General features: G+C 45.4%; 1 long non-coding RNA gene and 1 other non-coding gene across 2 annotated transcripts in view; one reads left to right on the forward strand and one right to left on the reverse strand.

Annotated features, from left to right (window-relative positions):
- LOC138580175 (uncharacterized) overlaps window positions 1-20,894 on the forward strand; it is a 335,367-nt gene that overhangs the window by 81,468 nt on the left and 233,005 nt on the right. The window lies entirely within an intron of this gene.
- LOC138581582 (U6 spliceosomal RNA) lies at window positions 7,729-7,835 on the reverse strand. Its single transcript, XR_011304644.1, has one exon. It is a non-coding gene; the product is annotated as a U6 spliceosomal RNA (small nuclear RNA).

Raw genomic sequence — 20,894 nt, forward strand, 5'->3', positions numbered from 1 at the left:
GGCTCGGACTGGGTTATTGGGCAATAGGGCAATGCCCGAACCATAAATTCAAAATGGTAGTGCGCGCCAGTAGTTTTTACCATTGTTGCTGAATAAATAATCTTTAAATTGCACAATTTGCAGCACATTTTATCCAAAACTTCAAACAGTCTGTCACAAAAGGAATGAAATACCATTTGCAACTGTGGGCAACATTTTGATTGGGGCTTGAGACAATTTTATGCCCCAGTCCGACCCTGTTCCACGCTGTCAAGTTTCTCGTTGTTATGCATAATTGGAATAGAAAAAGGTGTGCAGGTATTGCTGCTGAGTCTTAAGTGCACAGCTCTGTACACCTTAGTTCCAGGAGGGATGGGTGCCCTGCGGCAGGAGCAGGATTCAGTTCACAACCCAGAAGAAACCCGTATTACTGGAGCACAGAGGAAATGTAAACAACAGCTACTGGCAGCAGCAGATGGATGCTTCTTATTGTGGCAGTGTTGCAGGCCTTCATTAAAGCAATGCCTTTAGGGAATGAAAGCAGATGCAAATGAAATGAAATTGATTTAGTTACGCTGCCGTTTTTGTAGCACTGTACAAAGCAGAGGACGAAATTGGATCTTTCGGAGGGTAATTGGGCATTAGTAAAAGCTACTTTACAACCAGTGCCGCCATCATTTGCTGTCAAAAAACATAGGGCCTGATTCATGGAATAATCTGCAAAGAAAAAACGGGACTTGCGCATGAAAACGTGTTTGCAGATTCATGCAATTCAATGTGCAGGGCTTACCCGGGACTTGCTAGGAATCCGCGCCAGTTCACTAAGTCACTGCAAGCTGAAAAACGCCTTGCGCGAGACTCCAAGGGAAGGGTCAGCCAGGCCTTCGCAGCCATCTAAAAAGGGGGCGGAACACGTGAAATGATGATCAAGCAAACATGTGGGCGTTACGAGGGACATACCACCGTCAAACAATCGCACCGGCCATACGTGTGCAAAACAAACTTATTAATGGAATTGAACTGGGAACGCTGACACGCAAAAAACCATGCGCAAATTCTGAAACACCTACATGACGCATTAGCAGACGTAAAGGTCAACATGCACTCGCAAATGCATAAAAAGCACGCACAATCAACACACGCATGGATACCACCACTATGAATGCACCATTTGTTGCAGCAGTCATCCTGGGACACTACAGGAGGAGGAGGAAGGGCAGGGTCCGGATCTTCCACCCAAGGACCAGCCTTTTTGAGAGGCCTGATGACCAGGTCTATGGCAGGTATAGGTTCCCTCCCCCAAATCATCCTCAACCTGGTCACGGAATGGGAAGATGACCTCACATAACCCACCATGTGCTCCCAAGCACTGAGCCCCTTCCAAAAGGTGCTCACTGTTGTGCATTATTTGGCCACTGGCTCCTTTCAGCATACCACCACCATAGTAGGTGGCATCTCCAAGGCCACGCAGCCACACTGCTTACACCAGGGAATGCCAATCATAACTGCCCGTCCTTCTGTCCGCCGGCATATCTATATAACCAGAACAGCGGCAGAAAGGCAAGCAGTGGTCCAGGAGATTTATGGAGTAGCTCAATTCCCAAAGATGCTAGGTGCCATTGATTGCACACATTTTGCTCCACGTCCACCTCGAGCAACAGAGCACATCTACCGCAACCAGAAACATTGGCACTCCATCAATGTTCAGGTTGTATGTGATGCCAAGGGCATAATTACTGAAGTGTATGCCAACTATCCTGGCAGCACCCATGATAGTTACATCTTCAGGATGTCCCTGCTACATCGGGACCTGGAAGCTGGGAAGCATGGCAACAGATGGCTCATTGGTGAGTATGAATGGCCATGCACATGCTTGCATGTTGCACACAGACCAATAGACACTGCCAATAAATGACAATGACAACCATTTTCACCTCTACAGCGGACAGTGCCTACCCTTTGAGCACATACATGATGATGCCAATATGCAACCCCAACACACCTGCCAAGGTAAGGTCCACCGCTGCCCATATTGCACAACTCGGGGCATAGGGGAGTGCACATTCAGAGTGCTCAAGTCACATTTCCGCTCCTTTGACCACTCTGGTGGTGTGTTGCTATATGCACCACCAGTAGTCTGCAGGATCATTGTTGCAGCCTGTGTCCTGCACAATGTTGCAACACGGCGTGGCATCCCTCAGGACATGATGGTGTCACCCCATCCACAACCACAGGCACACTGCTTGCATATGCCTGGGCAAAGGGCACGTGTAGAGGCTGCACGTTCCCAGCTTGTGCAATCTCATTTCACCTAAAATCATTCCCCTGTGGAGTGCACACAATACCGCCAAATCCAAGGTGCTATTCAATAATGACACCGGGCCAATCCACTGTGCCCACAAACCCACCATGAGAAAGTACCCTTGGAAGTGCACATTTGTGTACATCCCTTAGAACTAAGACATTTCTTTTTGTGTTTCCAAAAGAAACACATTGAAGAGGTAGGACACCACTGCCACCATGCCAACCATTTAATTAAATCACCTCTTTGGCACCAAAACCATCCCTTATGTAAAGTTAAAAGATATTTATACCGTGCACTATCCCCACTGTAGTGGTCCCCTGGCACTCTGGTGGATCTGAATAACTAACATACCTGTCAAATGTAAAAGTATCAATAAATCCTGAAACATCATGTCTGAGCTGCAAGCCATACATGGCCTCAACAATGTACATGGACAGAAAATACAAGCACAATTGCAAATAGCTGTGTCCTTCATCATGCACACAAACATGTCCCTATTGTGGGGTATAGAAAATCAGTGCAGTATTGAACAACAGGTTACTCAACATGTCAACATGACCAACCTAAACCCCATCCACAAAGAAACTATTAACAAGAGGTAGTAGTCATTTGTGATAAAGAGTGCGACACACCAGAATGACCACATCCAGACAACCAGCAACTAAAGTAGCCATTCCATAACGATCAAGATAAATGCACATCTTACCTGTCCGTTTGGCATGCAGTTGAAAGTCAAATTTCATCCCATGAAATAGTCATCATTTCCTGATGGAAGGATCTGCAGATAATGAACACAATGAAACTAGAGTGCAGCTAACACATCCATGCAGGCAAAAATTCAAGACATACAAAACATGCAAAGATCAACTCACAAAACAACGATCAACATGTGTCCCACACATGCAGCAACACCTGCACACTGCATGCAAATGAAACACACTGACAAACAACAACATCCCCCACACTGCCTGTCGCCCTTAATGACATGCAGCAAATGTGCATGTCAAATATACCCATTCACTAAACATCACATATGCAGATAATTGAGCCCACAAAAAAGCAGGGACAACCCTGGAAGACTACCAATGACATGACAATCACATGAATAGTACTGGGACAGTGCACTGAACATAGTCATGGGAGCAAATGTATGTATTCATGTATGTATTGGTCACTTGTTAAGTGCCTATACAATTATCAAAACTTTTTCAAATCTCCATAGAATAAGGTATGATAGTGCAGACATAGCAACTCTCTTCAAAGGTTTTCTTTTCTACCTCCTTCATGTGTTGATACCACATGTTATTACCCAAATGTGCTGTACTGTCTAGATAATTATTGAACTCATCATCATCTTCCCTTGTGCTTCTCTTGGGTCTCCCTTTTGCTAACTGGGCTTGTACATGATGATCATGAAGTATATCAAAATTGCCAATCTTACAGGGGGAATCATAGGAGCACTGGTCAGTAAAGTCGGTGACTTCACATGTGTCACTGGTGTAGGGATAATCACATATGGCCTTTGTCTTTTAATAGTAGACAATTCTTCGAGAGTCACTGGAGTGGGAAGGACCAGTGGGACTCCCACCTTTCTAGAACCAACAAGATAAGCAGTGTGGATCATCAAATATAAAATAAATAATAATAAATGATGAGCATGCATATATTATACACCAATACATAAGACCCCACCATTGATGCTTCTTCATACGTCATTGAGTTTGCTCACTTTCTAGAACTGTATTGTTCTCATCAGTCCACATTGTACCTGCTTACTACTTTTAAGGAAGGAAAAAAAACCTTTTTTAATCAGGCAGCCTTGTTAGAGGCTCAGGTAGCTGGCAAATTTGCTCAATTATCGCTGCAAGCAATCCTCTAATCGCAGGTCCATTCTTAGGATCCTGCACAAAAGTATGTATGTCAGTACTACGCCCAACAAGAGCAGGGTAAGCTCGGAGTATAAAAATGAGGACAGCGAGAAGGAGCCTATGGACATCGACATCAAATAAAACCATGCATATAACCAAAGAGAAACTCAGTGAGAAACGTATCAGGGAACTGCTCCCTCTTATCCCTCGTTTTATATATAATCAAGATCTGGCATTTTGTTAGCACATCAGCACTTTCTTAAGTCTAAACTTAAAGGTTTCTGTGGCTCAAGAACAATTACTTTTTCACTCCTGCTAAAACACCTATGAGGATTGTCCGGGGTAAGCCACAGTCCAAATGTACACTTGCATTTATTTAATCAGCAATCTTAGCATCTTTCTTCTTCGCCATCGATCGAGTCTGCACGTGATGAACTACTTCTTCTTGTCTTGCTTCTGAGTCAATGAGTGGAGGTGCATCAGTCTCACCAGCATATGGCTTCACATCGCTCAAATGGATCCAGGCGCATCTTTCTTGTACTTTCACTGCAGATGGATTCATATTCTCCAAGCTGAACAGTCCACTAAAACAAACGGGGCTCATGCCACTTCCTTTTGAAGTTGCATACTAGAACAGGGTCTCTAACAAACAACTTTGCTACAGATAATAGTTTTTCACATCCGATTGCTGAATAGTCTTCATCTGTGTCCTGAGACCAACACCCCTTACGCGTGAGTTGATCTGAAATGACAGAGATACTAGCGGTCATACATGTCAAATACGCACGTAGCTAATTTCCTAACAATTCTGCAGTCTTCTGGGCATCACTTCTGCTCCTCGATGGAGGAGTCAAGGGCTTTCTCATTCGCCTTCCTGTTACTAACTCATGGGGCGTGAGGTGGTGGTCCGACCCAGGCTGATTCCTTAATGCATATAATGCAAGGGGCAGGCAGTACAGCCACCCCTTCTTCAGTGTCAATTTAAGTTTAGCGATTCTTTCTTTAAGAAGACCGTTGAGTCTCTCACATATTCCATTCGCTTGCAGGTGAGAAGCAGATAAAAACTTGTGCTTTATTCCATCAGACTGATCTGATAAAACAATTCATTAACAAAATGGGGCCCGTTGTCAGATCTCAGCACCTCACATACTCCCCATCTAGGAAAGACTTCTCAGAATAAAAACTTCACAGCGCAAGTGGCATCAGGGTGTGTACATGGTCATGCTTCAAACCAACTTGAAAAAGGGCACACCACCACTATCATATACCTTTATCCATTACATACTTGCATCATATCAACATAAACGATATGTAAATGCTGAAAAGGACCATTCAGCCGAGGAATCACTACTCTGATTGTTTGCAGTGTGTGCCCAGCGGCAAACCTTTGATATACGATGCAATTTACTACATAAAAGTCAACGTGTTCTAACAGGTTCGGTACGAACCAGTCCTCCGCAATAGCTGCTGAGAGGCTTCCCCTAGTTACACGCACAGGGTAATGTAGCTGTTCTAACGCCACCCTTAATAAGGCTACAGGCATCACCAGCTTTCCAGTGCTGTCCTGTCTCCACAATGCTTCAGAGAGGGATAAAGAACACCCCCTTTGCTTCCACAATTTTTGCTCTACCTGTGGAGCACTGCCTTGAACTTCCATTAACTGTGTTCTGGACAAATGATTAACCCCTTAAGTGCCAAGGGCGAGGTATCTCATCCTTGGGATTACCTCCCTGTTGCCAAGGATGAGATACCTCGTCCTTGGCACTTAAGGGGTTAATGAAACAGAAAAGGTTAGAAGGCATTGAATGGCGAAATACCAAAATCACTCAAAAAGGCCTTGGTACTGGGGGGAAAACCATTGGCAGTTAAAAGGTTAAACCCTTCATTTACAATCATAATCGTGACCACTTTTTCTTTTCCATCTGGAGTATCAAAACTTTAAATATCGGGTGAATATGCAACATTTTTGGCTCTTCGACTGTGGCTTCGTTTCCATGAGAAATAAAGTAAGTTCTCTTAGTATGTGCTGCACATTTAATTATTGCAACGGCGACTGGGAATTGTATTGCCTTAATAAGCCTGTCCAATAATGCTGCGTGCTGCACCAGAGTGCTGTGCGCTCAGAGGTGGCCCCTCCTTTTCCAATGGGCTAACCCTGCATGCACGGTTGACATCACATAGGCGGAGTCACTGTACACCGTCACTACCTGCCCTTCATGTCTCTTGAGCGCGACAATAGGTGCCACCAATTCTGCAGCTTGTGCCGAAAAGTGAGACGGTAGTCTTGCACTTGCTACTACTTTGAATTCCCCATTAGCTCTGTGCCTTACTGCAGCTGAACCTGAATGTCTCTACCCATCAGTTTGATCAATTCTCAAAGACCCATCAGTAAAGAGAACCTCCTCCCCCTCTTAGAGCATTCTCCTTTACTCTTGGTATCTCATCATAAAATTCCTCGTAATTGGAGCAATCATGCACTTGCTCATCAGCTGTCACAGGTTCAGCTACAAAGATGGCAGGGTTCACTATTTTACAACTGACTATTTTGATTGCTGGGTTTGATATAACGACCTCATAGGCAGACACCCTCTGTGATGTCAATTGACCTTTAGGTTTCTCCAAAACAGCAAACAAACCATGCTCAACAAATAAAGTCATAAAACACCCCATCACAATGCTTGCAGACTTCTCAATGGCAAACCCGGCCATGCCAGCAATTATTCGCAAGGAAAATGTCCTCTCATAAATGGATCTAGAGACCCACTATAATATGCCAGAGGTTTGTATCCCAATGTGGTCCTCAGTGTAAGCACCGCTGTCATAACTGTCCCATTTGTATGTGAAAACAGGTAGAACTCCTCCGAATAATTGGGAATTCCTAAAACTGGAACTGTACAAATCACTTTTCAATTCTTCAAACCCTCCCTCTATTTCCTCAGTCCATTCTATTATTTCCTTGTTTACTTGTGCTTTCCTTAAAGCCTGCAAAAGAGGTCTTGTGTATGAACTGTTATCAAATACACATGCTCTAACATAGTTGCACAATCCCAGAACCTTCTGCATTTGCTTTATCGTGTACCGTTTTGCTGTTTTCATGATCGCCTCTGCGCTTTCAAGTGTGACCTTCTTTCCCTTATGTGGGATCAACTGGCCTACGTACAACACATCTTCCTGACAATATTGCAATTTCTCCATGTCTACCTTATATCCCTTTTCTGCTAGAATTGTCATTAACTGAATTGATTCTTTTCTGCACTCATCCTCTGTTGTGCTACAAACTAAAATGTCATCCATGTACTGCAGTACAACACTTTGCAAATTAATATTGCTTAGGTCCATCTGAAGGACCCGATTAAAGATTGATGGAGACTCACAGTATCCCTAGGGCAAACGAGTACTCTTCAGCCTCTCTCTCAGTGGTGTTCGACCTGGTGGACCATTCCATCATGTCCACCAGGTTGAAGGAGATCGCAAAAGCAGGGTCTTCTTTAGCGAGGCAGATCTGTAACAAATAATGTTGGATGGGGTGTACCACAAGGTGCAAGCACCTCACCTTGTTTGTACAATATGTTTTTTTCTTTTTTGGAACACTTCACGAATTTGCATATCATCCTTGCGCAGGGGCCATGCTAATCTTCTCTGTATCGTTCTAATTTTAGTAAATGTGCTGCCGAAGTGAGCACATTGTACAATATGTTTACTGCCCCGTTGTTTGCCAAGTTGGATGATGAGGGCGTGATATTTACTAACTACGCCGACGACACGCAATGTGTTATCCCCTTGACCGGATCTCATGATCAGGATGAAATAGTGATCAATAAGACCTTTGTTCTTATTGAAACTTGGATGCTTTGTAATAAGCAAGCCCTTAATAAAGATAAAAACTGAGCTGATGCTGATAGGTTCACCTCATATGTTACAGAAACTGGGCTCTGCTTATGAACGTTTTCATCTAGGAAATGAAAAAATCATCCATTGATGAAAGTCAAAACCTTAGGGGTAATATTTGATCAGCGACTCAGCATGAAACCTCATGTAAGCAGTTTAGTGTCATCTTGTGCGTACTATATAAAACTGCTAGCTCACCTAAGACCTCTTATTTCCCAAAACAATGTAGAAGCTATCGCTATAGCGAGCATAGGAGCCAATATTAATTACTTTTCCAGCCTACCAATCGGTATTGATAAAACTACCAGGAATAGGCTTCAGGTTAGTCAGAATGTAGAAGTAAGAGTGGTAATGAGGCTTAGGCGCAGAGACCATGTTTCAGTGGCAAGACGTAATCTTCATTGGCTACCAGTCGATTTCAGAATCTTATTTCGAATCTTGACTATCACACAGAAGTGTAGACAGGTAAAAATGCTTGGATATCTACAGCAGTTGCTGGCCACAAGAACATATGGCAGATCACTGAGATCGAATAATCAGAATCTCTTAGTGATACCTAAATGTAGAACTGTGAAAGTATCCAACACAGACTTCTTTGCAATCGCCCCTAAAGCCTGGAACAATCTCCCCCCAGAGCTAAGAGGCACGGAATGTACTGATATTTTCAAAAAGACTTATCTGTTTTCCTAATTAATAAAACTCCTGACCTCATCTTGAATCCATAACATATAGATGACCATGGCACTTAATTGTTTATTGTTGTATATGCTTTGTTGCTCCCTCAAGCCACAGGGTCCATGGCTGCGCATAATAAATCCTGTAAAGTTAGTGTGATGAAATGTGAATGACGTAAGGTCTTGAGAATCCTTATGCAACAGGATTGAGAAAAATGCATTTTTCAAATCAATCACTGTGAAATATTGTGCATCTGAGGGGATACTACATAAAATCGTTGCAGGATTCGGAACTAAATGAAACTCTGCCTCTTCAATCTGATTAATTGGCCTCATGACCCTCCCTTTCATTTTTTCACAGGATACACAGCCGTATTACACAGTGACTCTGATGTCACTAAGATGCCTTGTTCAATCATAGCTGATATAGTCTTGGAAATACCCTCATCTGCCTCTCGAGACATTGGGTACTGCCTTTGCTCGAGGTAAAATTTCTCCTGGTTTCAGCTTAATTTTAACTTCTCCTACCCCTTTCAATAGGCCTACGTTATAGGGGCCTGTAGTCCATAAAGAGATTGGCATTTTTTCTATGCCTTCATCAAAAAAAGCTGGGTGCTGCCGCACTATCATCACTCGTTGTGGGATTTCTCTTCTCTCTATTCTGATCCAATATGTAATACTCATTTTGAATACTACTTCATCACCTGACAGATCATCGCTAAACATCTCTTCGTCTGTAACGTCAGTCAATCTATACCCTTCCCCAATGGCAATCACCGTTCTCCATGGCCTGCCCTCATCATCGGTTCCTTCGAGCATAGCCAGTTGCCCTTGCACTATGGCTGCATGCAACTATAGGGGAAATGTCTGTCCCCCCTCTTCATCCACAGGTACCTGCAGTCTAAACAAGAACTCAACAGGTATTCTCATAATCTTCCCCATTAAGCCAGTTAGCCATGTTAACTGTAAGAGGATTCAATTCAGCACTACAGCCAAGTCAACGCCTAGTCTAGAATACTGAATGAAAACCCTTATTGATATATCTTTATGTCCAGTTCATGCGTTCTGGATGACTACCCCTATATAACACCCCTCTCTTGGAATCCTCCTGACCCCACTGAGCCAAGAAGTAGTTCTGTTTTGCAAGTTAAAAGGTTTAATTGATAGTTTAAACAATATATATTATATCACGCTTTATAATAAATTAATAATTGGATATCGCACTTAATCTGATATGATAAAGATTAACAACGGAGAATCTGGCACTAGCACACTTGTGAATAATCAATGATGAGTGGTTATAGGATGGATAAGATAGCAACAATACTTTTATGGTTTCAAATGGATGCAATGTGGAATGAAATGCAGTACAGAAAATAACTTGATAGGATTTCAGCAAAAGACAATGTAATCACTTTCTTGGACAATTCACCCCCCCTTTTATGCAATGCAAGGAAATGGAAGGAAGCACACAGTTCTCAGAAATGCAATCAAATGTGATTCAGTTCACCCCAGCAAGCTTGGACTACAGATCGGAGTTTTAAACACAAGCCCAAAATGCTTTTATATGTGCTGGCAATGAAGTGAAAAATATACTAAAATGCTTTTAATTCCCTCTAGAGGTTTAGGGTGAGTGAAATCAAGTTAATATTAGTCCAGGCTCACTTTAGCAAGGATCTAGGAGTAATTGGTAGGTTAAACGAATTTTTGGCAAATGAAAGCAAGAAAACTGCTGTTTTCACACGTTGAGAAATTTGCAAATCGCGGCAAAATTCGCGAGTGCGTTTTTCACGATTGCGGCAAAACTATAGGGGGTAGGAATGCGGTTCTAGGTTTGTAGAAAGGCCACGATTCTCAGCTTTCAGGGGAAATTACTGCAAGTCTCTAGCACAAACGGTCACGGAGATATGAGCGATTAAATAAAGGTCGTTTTTCAGATTTGAAATTTTAAAGTTCAAAAAAGACAAGTGCAGCTTGCAACTAGAAAATGACAGGTGACAGCTTTACTCAAGTTAAAATAGCTTGCATTAGATTATTTTAAGTGAGAGATTGGGTTCTGCACAGTTTTGCTAGGTACTCACAATATATTTAGAAATATGCCTCGCCACGGATCTGGTCTCTGCCTCTGGTCTGGTCTGGGTCTCTGAAGGTGGATATTGATAGATTTGAAGTCTGGATCTTTCTGCACAGCTTTCTCTAGAGATTGATGGAGGTAAAGTATGGATTTTCCAGCAGAGCGTCCCGCAGCAAATGGATTTGAAGGTCCCTATCTGTCCTGTCTGTCTGCTTTTATGTGTTTTGAAAATGGGTGTGTGTGCAGCATCACTAGGCTCTACCCCACTCCACTTATCATTGGCCCAGCTTTCATTTCTCCCCTGATTGGGGGAGCTAAGTTGTGTCAGAGTGATGTCATTTTACAGCCTGCAGAAAGTCCACTCCTCCTGTCAACTTGCACACAAATCTAGATTTGAACCAAATACATATTTGCAGAGGTACATATTGTTTTAAAATTACACGCACCCATCACATATCACAGGAGGTATCCCCTGTTCAAACTCTGCTCTTCCTGGGGGCTTGCATTCAGAAATGGCACATATTTCACTTTTTACCTGATTTTGCAATATCGGACATTAACCCAAATTTACACACATGTGCGCAAGGAGTATGGACATTAGTTGATGAAGTGTCAGATTTTTCACATGCACACATTTTGAGTAATATCCTCTTTTCCGCTAAAATCCCCCTGAACATACCACCGGGTCCTAACACGTCTTAAAATGTGGGCAGAAAAATCACAAGAATTATGGTGTCATTTAAATAATTTTCACAAGTCCGTACTATGAGTTATTCATCTTTTCAGAGTTATGTTCTGGCCCCAAAGGGGTGTGGTTTCCCCCCAGCACTAGGTTGAATTTCGGGTTTTTCCAGTTCTGCCAAGCCAGCTTGCTCTCACAGGCAGTGCCCCTCCCCTTCCCTTCCCGGAGGAAGCTACATTTACGACATCTGCAATAAACCATCTGCCTGGGTGAAGGGGGTTGCATTGTTCAGAGCTCCTGTATTCTGTGGGGGCTCCCCTTAATTCAATTATCAGAGAGATGGCATATCCTTAGTGTGGCCAGCAAAAAGCAGATAGGCCTGGGAACACAGCTGTGACTCAAGTTTCACTCCTGATGGGGGGTAGTTGCCAGGCAAAATTGGAATCTCTTTAAACCAGGTTTTAGCTACATGTCATTTCTGTTCCCCAGTCTTCTGCATTCAAATAAAACTGAACATTTTTACATATGCAGCTAGAATGCTGATTCTAAGTTTAAAACTATGACATTTAAACAATTGAAACCTATGTGACACTCAAAAGTAGGTCACTCAGTCAATTTAAACATTTAGATTTTTAGTGTCTTTCAGTCCAAATTTACTTAAACTGCTGAAATCCACAGCTCAGCCAGTCTTGTTATAAACCTTCAAGTCACTTCAGAATATAACTTTACATTGGATCCACCTCTCAGTAAGTCTTTCTTTGGCCTGCTTTGGGTTCATTTATTCAGTTTTCTACAAAAAGTAAAATCTGGTGTTGTTTTAAAACGCCGGCTTTTGGTTAGTGGTGAGTACTGGTACTGCACCCCTTTTTGGGATTTAAGAAAATGAATTCCCAACAGTTATGGGTTTGCTTTTGGCAATCAGCATTGCCATTCCCAATGGTTTCAGACTACTGTGTGGGTAGTCCACTGGTGGTTTTAGGCAGTGTCCTTCTGTGCTCATAACATCGGCAAAAATGAGTGGCAGCCTATTCTTCATGCATTTCCCTGTGCATTTTCTGGGAAGCTCTGGCCATCATGATGTTTTCCATGTCAGTACTGCACAGTTTTGAGGTAGGGCTTGGATGTTTGGATAAAAACATCCCACAAGCCCCCCTCTTGCGATGGCCATTCTATTTCACTAATGGGACTCGCAAGACCTGGGATGTTTCCTCATCTTCTTCCAATAGATGGCACAGTTCAGCATCTTTTTCTCCATCCGGTCGGATCGATCGGTTCTCCTCGCCGGTCCTGATGGGAATATTGGGCGGTACACTGGACCCCTTGCGTCATCCTCCCAGTCTCCGGATCATCCTCCTTGGCCGGTCTCCAGGTTTTCTTTCTCCTAGGACGACAAAGGAAGAGCGGCAATACCTATTCATAGACATTTTTCCACCACTGTTGAGATAGTGGGGCAGCATATGCATTTTATCATAACAAAACATTACATTCTTATTTTGAAAAAAAAAAAAACAGTATAACTAAGAGACAGTTTCATGCAAATCACAATATTTTAGAGACTAGATGTGGTATGTTTTATGGTTGGAACTGAATTAGTCTGAGACAGTACCCGCTAGGATTCCAGAGGATTCCTCCAGTTGTTGCAGAGTGTGCCTGGGATGGCAACATTTCAACTGGTTTATGTGGACCCACTTGTCTTCCCCCGCTGCCAAAGGACCTTTGGGGATGTGGATTTTGTAGGCCACAGGGGAGATTTTGTCTATAATCTCAAAGGGTCCCTTCCATGTAGGCAAGAATTTCCGCTGTTTTGCCTGGTTTCTTTGGAAGTTGTATAGATAGACCCGGTCTCCCACCTGATATTCCTTCCTGGAAGTCTTCAGGTCATAGTGGGTCTTCATGCTATCAGCTGATCTTTCTAGATTCCGCTGAGCATAAGCAAAAGCATGTTGAAGGTGTTTCCTTAAATTCTCCACATACTCATGAGTTGTGGAGGCATTTATCAGTGTCTGCTCTTGGGTCCTGTAGAGCAAATGCTGGGGAAGCACCATCTTGCGCCCAGTCATCAACTCAAATGGTGACATTTTGGTTGCAGATGAAGGGGTAGATCTGATGGCCATTAGGACCAGAGGTAATCGGATATCCCAACTTGGCCCAGAATCTGCCACAAACTTCTTTAATATGCTCACAATGGTTCGGTTATATCTTTCTACCGCCCCAGAAGAAGCTGGCCGGTAAGCAATGTGTAGCTTTCTCTTGACCCTCAGTATCTCCCACATCTTTGTCATTACTTCACTGGTGAAGTGGCTACCTCTGTCTGACTCAATCCTTTGAGGTAGACCAAAACGGGAAAAGATATGGTTAATCATCAGGGCAGCTGCGGTTTCTGCCTTGCAATTTGGGGCTGGGAGACATTCCACCCACTTGGTGAACAAGCATGTGACGGTCAACATGTACTTATTCCCCCTCGCGGAGAGAATCACTGGGCCTACAAAGTCGATTTGTAAATCTGACCATGGCAGTGTCATCCCCCTCTTTTGGAGAGGCGCACGGTGCGTGAGGGATGTTGGCTGAAATTGTGCACACACAAGACAACCCTTCAAGTATTGGTCGAGGTCCTGCCCCATGTGTGGCCAGTATGCAACCTCTCTTAAGATTTCCAATGTTGTGTGAAACCCCCTGTGACCGGCAGCGGCCGCATCATGGGCGTGACTTAACATCAGGCTTCGGAATGAGGTAGGAACCACCCACTGATCGTGGCCAGCTTTGGATTTCCTTACCAACAAACCGTCTTGGATCCGGAACATTTTTGGACATTTCATCAACACTCTTAGGTCCTCTTTCCCAATGTAATCGGTATCCGTCAGGGGAAAGTTCTCAGGGTCCTCAATGTGCTGGTCAAATTTACCAATTATTGGATCCCCCTTCTGAGCGGTAATCAAATCAGCATCAGGGGTCTCCTTACTCCATTGTGCAATTGAAAGGTCGTTGTGAGCATTTGTCTGGGACCTAGTGATATCAGTGACCTGGATTTCCCCCAACAGGGACTCAATCTCAATTAGATCCCCTTGGATGGCCCCGGTTTTGGCCAGCTGATCAGCTAAGTCATTTCCAGTTTTGTCTGGTCCCTCTACTTTGGAATGACCCTTGATCTTTTTCCAATAGATGGTCATCTCATTCGAGGTGACCAGATCGTCAATGTTTTGGATCAACTTCCCATGTTTCAAGTGTTTGTTGTTAGCACATAACATGCCTCTGGTTTTCCAATTAACCAGGTGCTCCACGAACCCGTTCCGTACATAATCCGAATCTGTGATTATGACCAGTTCGTGGAGTTGATGCTGGACAGCAGTGAGGATGGCCTGATGCACAGCCATCAATTCTGCCACCTGACTACTTCGGTGACCAATTTTGTATCCAGCGGAGGGTTCTGGGAACTCCTTCACCCATGCATTCCCTACGCCAGCCACCAGTTCTTTCTCCCCGTTGTTGTCAACATGGTAAGAGCATCCATCCACATAGACAGTGGGCATTCCCTCACACTTGTCTTCTTCAAAGACTTTGTGTGGGGAATTAAGGTATGCCTCCGTGTTGTCCTTGATTTTTAGACTTTCGTACTCGAGACAGTTTTCTCTGGCACAATCATGCAAGTCAGCCAGACCTTGCGCGAGGGGACTCTTCTTGTTTTGGCCATATCGGACCTCCACAGGAAAACCTTGCATTGACAGAATCCAGGAAGTAATTCGGGAATTACTCACATTTCCGGCCCGGATTCTGTCACTTTGGAGATATTGCAGAGGTTGGTGTGGAGTCTCCACTATGATGTGTTCCCCCTGGATAAACGGGCGGTAATTCTTCAATGCCCACACCGTTGCCAGGAGTGCCTTCTCACAATCGTTGAATTTTTCCTCCACAGAGGATAAAGTTTTGCTCGCATAGGAGATTACTTTATTGACCTTGTCATGCTTTTGGTATAATACTGCCGTCAAGCACGTATTAGAGAACCCCGTCTCCAGGAAGAACTCCTTGTTTCTGACAGGGTAAGCTAGGCAAGGCGCTTGTGAGAGGCTTCTTTTGAGTTGTTTTACTGCCTCGGCTTGTTCTGGACCCCATTCCCACTTGACCCCCCCCTTCAGGAGATGAATCAGGGGTCTGGTGATCTCTGCGTAGCCCTCAATGAACTTTCTGCTGTAATTAGTCAGTCCAAGGAGGCTCCTTAGTTCCCACAGAGTTGTGGGGTCTTTCAGTTTCTGAAGTGCTTCCACTTTCTTTTCCTGGGGACAGAGACCCTGAGGAGTAATCTCATGCCCCAAGAAATTAACACGGGTTCTACACCACTGTGCTTTCTGAAAGGAAAGTTTTGCTCCGGCGGCCCTCAACTGGGTCAGAACATAACGGATCTCCGCTATGTGTTCCTCCACAGATGAACTTTTGATGAGGACATCATCTACATAAGCCAGGTTACCCCTCGCACCCATGTCGGGCATGGCCTTATGTAGGAAAATGTTAAATTCATTGCCGGAGTTGAGGTATCCGAAGGGAGTCCGGGTCCATGTATACTGCTGGCCCCCAAAGGTAAAAGCCAGTTTGTATTGGTCCTCCCTGCTGACAGGCACAGTCCAGTATCCATTGGTCAGGTCTATTGCAGTGAATACCTGTGACCCCTGAATCTGGGCCAGCCCTTGGTCAATGTAGGGAAGAGGCCATCGGGAAGTATGGACCCGTTTGTTGAGCTCCCTGAGGTCGGCGCAGAGTCTCCACTGGCCGTTTGGCTTCAATATTCCCAGCACCGGATTATTGAAGGTGCTGTGGACTGGACGGATTATTCCCCGGGACTCAAGGTTCTTAATTATTTCAGTAAGGGACTCCATTGATGCGAGAGGCAAGCAATATTGCTTCACAAACACAGGAGTCATGCCAGGGTCCGTGGGGATTGTTGTTGTGTGGATGTCGGTGCGACCACAGTCATATGAGTCTACCGCAAAGAGATCTTGGAAATCCAAGAAAACTTGTTTCAACTTTTGCTTTTGTTCCAGAGTCACACAGGCATCAGCTAGGTTGACTCTCTCTCCCACCATCTGCCTGAAGCCTGGAAAGACTTCTGGTTTGGCTATCTCCGCGGCCTCCTCCAACTGGGTGGAGAAGTCCCTGGTCAGAGTGCTGATTTGGACTGGAGGCTTCAGGTGGGAAAGGCAGCCCTCATGGACCTGGAAAATCACCTCATCCCTCCTGAAGTCACAAGTCACATCTTCCTTACCATAGGGGCAGGAAGTGTACACCAGGAAGTTCCCCCCAGGCCGGGTAAAAATCCTGTCTGGTGTTGTATTGTCATCACTGTCACTGTCAAAGCAGTCCTTGGGGATTGGCCCTAACAGTTAATTTCCAAGATCAATGGAGAAATGTCGGTCATCAACCGCCATTCCAATAATGGTGCCTGCGGCTAGAGTAATACTCTTTAAGTCGCTGTTATCCACCTCTATTGGAATGGTGTCATGTTCTATGTTGACTAATGGAGTTGGGTTTACCCCTAACCCTTGCAGTTGGAGAGAAGCATTTAGATGTATGTAAGCATCAGGGTTTTTCAAATGTTGTCCTCTTTTAGCTTTCACTTCCAGGGATAATTGTCGGGTCCTTTCTGGGATGGTGACTTCCTCTTTGATCTGAATTTCAACTGCATAAGGTAGCAATTGAGCTGACCTAAATGCTTTTTCTGGATCATCAAAGCCCATGGGATTATCCGCAAATCGGGACCAAGCTTTGAAGTTTATTAGGTCCAAACTAATGGCAAAGCGATTGAGAATGTCACTGCCTAAGTAAAAGGCGGCAGGGACGTCTCGCACGACCCAAAAATTATGGACTATGCTCTTGTTGCCAATGGAGATTTTGAGCATACACCTGCTTGGCAGGAGATGTTTGGAATTAGGTGCTTCCAGGTCCATTTCCCATTTGTCTATCAGTTTGAAGGTGGGAATGGCTGGATCTTTTGGGAGTTGGCGAAACATGGCTTCGCTGATGAAGCTCTTACCGTTATTCACACACACTCGAGCGAGAACAGAGTCCTTCTCATCATTTAACTGAACAGGGATGAACAACTGCTCTCCAATTTGCTGAATATCAGCCAGGCTCTGAGCTGATTTCACATCTTTCTGGACTATAGGAGTGGGAGTTTCTGATTGTGGATTAGTATAGAATTTCAGGGTGTTTCCTTCCAGTGTGGAATACCACCTTAAACTGGAAGGAAGGTTGATTTTCAGAAATAGAGAGGACCCTCCATCACCAGTCTGTTGTCCTACTGCTATTACTGTCACGTCTGGAATTTGGCTATTCTGGAAGTGAAATTCTACTTGGTCAGATTTTTGTTCAACCATGTGGCAGGTGCCGTTTAAACTAACATGGTTGACACTCTGTTTTAATTTTATTGGTCGGCTAGTCTGGGTCCAGAGGACCTTGTTTACGCAATCTATTAGGGGTGACAACCTCCTCAGGAGGTCATTCCCCAGTAAACAAGGGGTGCCCTCTGGAGTCACAACTATGACCGGGTGTTTCAACTTGTGTCGCCCAATTTTAATGTCCAAGTCTGCAGTCCCCTCAACGGGAATTTCCTTCCCGTCAAAGTTCTGCAGTTGTCCAGGAAGAGAGGTGAGAGGAATTTGGTAATTCTCTCCCCTTCCTGCATTCAGTTCATCAAAGGCCCTTCTGGACAGAAGGGTGGCTTGAGATCCAGTGTCCACCAGTGCCAAAATTGTACCCTGCCCCTGTACTTGTACCGGGGCATAGTATCTTCCCTCCTTCTCCTCAAGGGGGCACAGATAATGCACATTTTTGGACAACTGGTGGGCTAACTTTCTGGTTTTAGACATTGCTAGCGAAGAGATTTGGGCAGAATTCTGTGGAGAGCCTTGGGAATCTGAAAGAAAAAGTTGGCAACTGGAGATCAGAGCCATTGTGGGTTCCCCTGGCTCCGGTTCCGGGCCGCCCCCCCCTTTTTGGAGGCAGTCACCAGGATGGGTTTGAACCAGGGGATTTTCTTGCTGTTGGTTCTGGGATGAGATGGTGGGCGGCGGTAGCTCAGTCTCCACATCTCCCCAATCTGGATTTGCATCCCTAGGGACCCATTTTTCTTTGGGAGGAGTTCCCCTCTCTCTGAAGGAGAAGATCCTTTTCCCAGGATCCTCTGAGGATCCCTCTCCCTCAAATTGGAATATCTGTACCTCCTCCTCAAACTGAGTCTGTTTGGGTCTTTTGTTTCTCCTACCCCCCCTCTGCTCCTTAGGAGGCAGGCTTTCAGGGGCAAGAGATTTTGTTTCCGGTTCCTGGGTTTCCAGGGGCTGTTTACAAGTGAGGAAGGAAGCTTCCTCCAAGGCTTTACACCCCCCTTCCCTTTGTGCCTCCTCCCTGGGAACCGGTGAGTTATCGGGGTGCTGCCCCCCTCATTGTTCTGGGGCACCAGGTCCAGAGTTGGGTGTGTTCTGCGCCGGCATGCCGTTCTGAGGGTTCTGCTGAGCCCTCAGTATGTGACCCAGATCCCGCGCCATGTTTTGAACATGGCGCTCTAACTGGGAAACCCGCTCAGGCTGATACGGGGCCCTGTTTTCTCCCCTGGGCTGATCCCGGGAAGGGTAGCTGTCCCTTCTTTGGTAGTACCCCTGGTTGGGAAGATTTGGATACCCCTCCACCCTTGGCCTCCCCTCTCTCGGATTAGGTTGTCTGGGCTCAGGGAATTGGGGAAAGAAGGATGGATGATTTTGGGGTTGGAAGTTGGGTGGATACCTGGGGAAAAAGTTCTGCCCAGGATTTGGAGAATTTCTGCCCTCCGGTGGGAAGTTAGGAGGGAAGTTCCCTGGGCTAGGTGCTTGGCTGGATCCCCCCCCTTGGGCTGGAGGAGTCCACACATAACCCAGGATGGGTCGATTTCCCTTGTAACGGGGACTTACATAGTCAGGAGAGCGAGGGACCCCATTTGTGGGGCTGCCTCCCTGGCTCCCTGTCTGTGCCTGGCCCGAGGACCTTCTGGCCTAGCATTATTAGGTGCAGGTAGGTTTTTAGGCCCCCCCATCTCCAAATCTAAAACGGGGGTGACCTTTACCTCTGCCACCTTGGCAGCAGCAGGGGTGCTGTTGGCTTTGGGGTTTTTCTGGGCATTACTTTTGCTATCTACCGGTTTCTGCACCTCATAGATCCGGGTAGCCTGTTCAATGACCCAGTCTAAAGATCTTTTCTCGTGAAAATCCCTCACGAGCTGGGTCATTATGTATTTGGGCAAGGCATGAAAAAATGTATTAATGAATTCTCTACTGTCTGTGCGCACCCTTCTGGTGGTCTGCGCAAAAGCACGCTTCAGTTCTTGCACAAATTCTTGTGGGGCCTGATCCTCCCCACATTGCAAATTGTAGGCTGCCTTGCGAGCCTCTTGAGGATTTCTATGAATGGAAAAATGTTTCAAGATGGCCGCCTTATAGGTGGACCATCTTAAATGATTTTGGTCCTCCAGCCCCGCAAAGAAACTGGAGTATTCCGGGGAGAAGGTCCACTTTACATATTGAATACAGCATTGGCTGTCCTTCAAATGGAAAGTCTCCATCATTTGCTCAAACAACTCTAAGTGCTCCCAAACAGAATACTTAGCGTTCTTATGGTAAGGCGTGATGACGCTCCTGATCGCCTTAATCTGCTTTAAGGGGTCCTTAAGCAAGGCCCTTTTTGCCTTATTGGCCTTTTTGGTTCGGGTAACCCTTGTCCATTCATCCTCTGACTCAGAGGCACTGCTCCCAGAGGTTCCTGTCTGTTCTTCCAGGTTTTCCCGGATTCTGCGAGCCTGGGAATGGCTGGCAGAATGTGGGGACCTGGTCTCCTGTTTCCTGTGGTGCTCAGAGGAGTCCTCAGATCCCTCCTTGCTGCCAGGATTTGCTGGGTACCCCCCCCCACTGACCTAACTGGGCAGAGGTTTTCAGGATGCCCTTAAGGGGCCTACTCTCCTGGGGTTCCCCACTGAACTGTACTGTACTTGGGTGCCCATACCCGGATGCCCGCCCCTCCATACCTGGGTGGTACTGGCCTATGAGCCCCATACTTTTGTCTGGGTAGTAGTCTGCCATCCCTGTGGCCCGGTGCTCATGTGCGCCAGGGAACATGGGGGTGGCAGAGTCCAGGGACTGAGAGGTATGAGGGCCTCTGGTACTAGGGCTCCTGAGGTTATGCTCCGGAGCTTCCCTTTCCCAGCAAACCTCATCTCTATCCGCCCCTGCTCCCTGTTGCAATGCAAGAGCCTGCATTTGTGCCTTCAGTTCCTCAGTTAAGGCCTTACTAGACTCTATCAGTCTCTCCTGCATCGCTACCTGTTGTTGGAGCCTATCATTGTGTTGACAGAGGGCCTCATTTTCCCTCTGTGCTTCCTGGTTGGTCCTGGAGAACTGGGCCAGTCTTTGCTGCA

This window comes from Ambystoma mexicanum, chromosome 3p (assembly GCF_040938575.1).
Source record: "Ambystoma mexicanum isolate Mex_15411 chromosome 3p, UKY_AmexF1_1, whole genome shotgun sequence".
NCBI lineage: Eukaryota > Metazoa > Chordata > Amphibia > Caudata > Ambystomatidae > Ambystoma > Ambystoma mexicanum.